The sequence below is a fragment of the Neovison vison genome, chromosome 2 (genome assembly GCF_020171115.1).
Source record: "Neovison vison isolate M4711 chromosome 2, ASM_NN_V1, whole genome shotgun sequence".
NCBI lineage: Eukaryota > Metazoa > Chordata > Mammalia > Carnivora > Mustelidae > Neogale > Neogale vison.
In genome coordinates, this window is record NC_058092.1 from 111,140,950 (window position 1) to 111,145,484 (window position 4,535).

The window sequence follows — 4,535 nt, forward strand, 5'->3', positions numbered from 1 at the left end:
AAGGAGGGAACCCAGCTGCTACTGGGTCTAGTTTCTTGCTAAGATAGACCACTGGCCTTCACCATGCCCTAGAGTCTGAGTCAAAACTTCTTTAGTCAGCCCTGCCTTCACATACAAGTGGAAGGGCTTGGTAACATCTGGGATGACCAATGCTGGGGCACACAGTAAGGCTCTTTGTAATTCCCGAAATGCTCCTTCTGCCTCAGCTGTCCACACTCTACCATAGTGAGTCCTCCCTTAGCCAGTTCGTAGAGAGGTTGTGCCATCTCCGTGAAGGTAGCATCCACAGCCTGCAGTAGCCCACCGTCCCAAGAAATTCCCTCTTGGAGATCAAAGCAAAAGCAACCGGTATTCCCTGGCAGTCTTCCATCCAAGTACTACCCAGGCCCGACCCTTCTTAGCTTCCAAGATCAGACGAGATCTGGCACCTTCAGGGTGGTATGGCCGTAGACAATCATAAGGTTCTTACCCGATATTCTCAGATGAGTGTACGTGACATCCTATATAACATGGAACCGTCCTCCCCTTGCTGGAGGAAGCTGATCTTTCTCATACCCTACTGTTACCTTAATTTGTTCAGGCTTGGTTAGCTACCATATCTCTCTCGTTCATAGTTACATTGGCCCCCGGCCTTCTTGGACTACTGATGCCTTGTGGTCATACCCATTCTGTACAAAGGAGGAGGTAGTGGAGGGTTTCTAAGTGCTTGGAACAGAATGATGTTTCAGACAGATGGACATGTTGTTCAAAGATGCAGAGGCTGCAGAGAGCCAGCATATTCAGAAACGTGCCAGCAGCTGCATGTGTATCAATCGGGTCAGGTCCCTGGCAGCCTCCGATGGCCAAGATTTGAAGCCTTGACTCCCGAGCTCCTCCCATAGGCCCTTGTGTGACCCATCGAGTCCAGACATCAGAGAAGAGGGACGAGCAGCTCACGGAGCTTCAGAGAGTTTTCTTCCTCTTGGAAGATGGCTTGCTAGACTCAAAGTGGACCCTCGGGCTTTCGTTTTTCTAGGGCTGAGAGCCAACACAGAGGTGCTAAGCAGAGTCCAAATTCATTGCACAGAATTTCCCCTGTTCCATCTCCCAGATTCTGGGTGGAGGAGCCCAGAGAGAACAGCTGTGATCTGCTCTGCCATTGGAGCAGGGCTGTCCCTGGATGCTGTCCTGCTCATGTCCCTCGTGGGAACTTAGGAGCGTCTTATTTATGGTCTGTCTGTATAAACCCTGGGCTGGGCTACTCCATGGAGTAGATGACCGTTATGCCATATGAAGCCCTGCAAGATTTAGGGTACAGTCCATTCAGACTCCATAGTGGAAGCGGTGGAGCCATAGAGATACATTCACACAGTCAGGCATTTTCCAGCTTCAAACAGGTTGGACATCCTCCCCTTTTGGTATCCCTGGCTAATGGGAGGTGATCAGTCTCCCCTTCCATTCTTTTACGAATGGATTTACCTCTGACAGTGGCCTTAGGGCTGTTTATCTCTCTTTTACATATCTCCTACTTTTTACATACAGAGTTGCTTTTCTCATTTCCATCAGTCTTAATTACACTTAACAGAATTTTGTACTCTTAGAAATACCTTAACCTCTACTTAAGACTAAATATAAACCAATGGTGAGTTGTTACAACAGAATTCTTTAGATGGCAAATTTATCAATCAGTTAAGCACAGAATGTGTTCACCAGCAGATTTCAAAAGTACAAACCCAGTTCCAGCAAACAGAGCCCTAGCATTTCATCCCATTTGGTTAGGATCTAGATGTCCAACAAATTTAACTCCATTTGTCATTCAAGCAACCCTTCACATTTTCAGGTTATCAAAGACTTCGTAAGCCACTTTAAGAATTACTAATTAAACCCTTGAAACAGACAGTTAACCATCAGCCCAGCCATCCCTTCGCCAACAGACCTCATGTTCCACCTGGGCCCATTCCACTTCAGATGCCATGCTTTCCCTGCCAGCAAGGGGGAGGGGCCAGAGAAGGCAAGAAATTCCCCGAAACAAAGGAAGTTTCGGCAGCTGCTTGGGAATATTCCTTAAAGTCTCTGTCTTGAGGTTGGTTCATCCCACAGTACCAGTTCTGCTTACCAAAAGTGGCCCACTAGGCACTTATATTCCATGCCCGGCTCTAATGAGCATCAGCATTGGACACCTTAACCCGGCATTTGACTAACTCCAGGTAGCTCATTATAGCCCTTAACACACAAAATGAGTGAGGGAGAAGCCCCATATCTATTATGAGGAACAGAGAGATGAAAGCTAGTGTCCCCTTACTCTCTGCTTGCCACATTCCTTCAACCATAACAAAACACAATAGACAACAACAACAACAAAAAAAAAACAAAAACAAACAAATAACCACAACCCCAGTGGCCCTCGTCCAGAGCCTGCTGCTGGAGGGGGGGACTTCCTTTCCTGAGCTCCATGAGCTTTTTCATATTCTCCTATTATCTTGTTATTTACCTTTCTATTTGTTGTTCCTTTAGAGTCCCTATAACCTTTTAAATGGTTTAAAAAAAAAAAAGTATGAATTGTGTCCAATCAAGTTCTGGACATTTTCACCATCCTAAATGAAACCCCATTCAAACATCGGTCACTCCCATCTCTTGGCAACCTACCTTAAGTAACTATTTATTTACTTTCTTTTCCTATAGATCTGAGTTTTCTGGACATTTCACATATAAACAGGATCATACATGTAGTCTTTTATCACTGGCTTCTTTAATTTGGCCTAATGTTTTCAAGGGTCATCGATATTATAGCATATATCAGTTACTTTATAGAGTACAATATAGGTTTTTGATCCTTTTAAAATTTTGTATATTGTACGAGGTAGAAGTTTAAATTCATCCTTTAAAACAGGTGCTTACTGCTATAATTTCCCTTTAAGTACTGTTTTAATGGCATTCCATAAGCTTTGGTGTGTTGTTTTTGTTTTTGTATAGCTCAATGGATTTCCTAATCGGATTTTTCTCTTTGTCCTCCTGACCAAATTTATGGAGTGCATTAATTTCTATGCACTTTTTAATTTACCCAGAATTTGCCACTGGTGGGGGCTATCTTTATCCCCAACCGTCTAAGGGGACTTGAACCCCTCAACTGTCAAAGGGAAGGCAGGGGACTCGAACCCCCCAACCGCCCAGGGGGACTCGAAACCCCCGACCGCCCAGGGGGACTCGAACCCCCTGTCGATCTATCAGCAGAGGGATGGGGCGTCCCCGCATCCACTCCAGCCCTGGGGAGCATGGCTGCGTCCAGCTTCTCCCCAGTGGTCTATACCCTGGAGCTCCAACCAGACAGACGGATAGGATCCCAATACCTCAGATCCCAATACCTCGAAACCCAATACCTCCGGAACCCAATACTTCGAAACCCAATACCTCGAAACCCAATACCTCGAAACCCAATACTTCGAAACCCAATACCTCGAAACCCAATACTTCGAAACCCAATACCTCCGGAGGCTTTCCCTAAAAATTCTGATGCTGGCTCAGTTCTCGTCCTTTGATCCCGGACGAGCCCCCAAATGTTAGGGTCCGTGATCAAAGGAACGAGACTGATACAAAGCGAAGGTCAAGCAAAACTTTATTTCGCGCCAAGCATCAGGAATCAAACAACCGGTCAGAGCTACCTCTTACGAAAAGGCGGTGACGATGATCCCAACAAGGTCACTTCCAAGAAGGCCACTCTGGACGAGGCCGCTCTAGATGACGCTGCTGCTCCGCAGATGAGGCCGCTCCATGATTGGAGCCGTTCCCAAGAAGAGGCCACTCCCAAGACAAGGCCACTGCTCAATGAAGTTGCTCCCCGGACAAGGCCGCTCCCAAGAAGATGCTGTTCTGGACAAGACCATTTCCTGGATAAGGCCACTCCCAATGACGAAGAAGCAACAATGACAAGGAGGACAACCCGGATGACACAGACTCTGCTCCCCACGATGCTACTCTGACCAGGCTTCCACCCGGAGGAAGCCACCACTGCGGACAAGGCCACTTGTGGTTCGGGGTGGCGAGGCATTTTGCAACGAGGCTGCTGGTGTCTAGGGGCCGTTGGCATCTCAGGCCTGCTTACGCCTCGAGACCGCTGGCACCTAGGGGCTGCAGGTGTCTCGGGACCGCAGGCGTCGAGGGACCGCTGACAACTGGACCGCAGATGTCTCGGGACCGCAGGCGTCGAGGGACCGCTGACACCTGGACCGCAGATGTCTCGGGACCGCAGGCGTCGAGGGACCGCTGACAACTGGACCGCAGATGTCTCGGGACCGCAGGCGTCGAGGGACCGCTGACAACTGGACCGCAGATGTCTTGGGACCGCAGGCGTCGAGGGACCGCTGACAACTGGACTGCTAGGCCGCCGGAGGCTGGAGGCTGCAGGCGGCGGCTTGGGGCCGCCGCGGGAGGCTGGAGACGGCGGCGCTCGGTGCCGCCGCCGGAGGCTGCCGGCGGCGGCGCTCGGGGCCACCGCGGGAGGCTGCAGGCGGCGGCGCTCGGGGCCGCCGCCGGAGGCTGGAGGCTGGAGGCTGGACCGC

The 4,535-nt window shown here is 49.8% G+C and overlaps 1 pseudogene; it reads right to left on the reverse strand.

Moving 5' to 3' along the window:
* Positions 1-333: 333 nt before the first annotated feature.
* LOC122901331 lies at positions 334-452 on the reverse strand (annotated as a pseudogene).
* Positions 453-4,535: the final 4,083 nt, after the last annotated feature.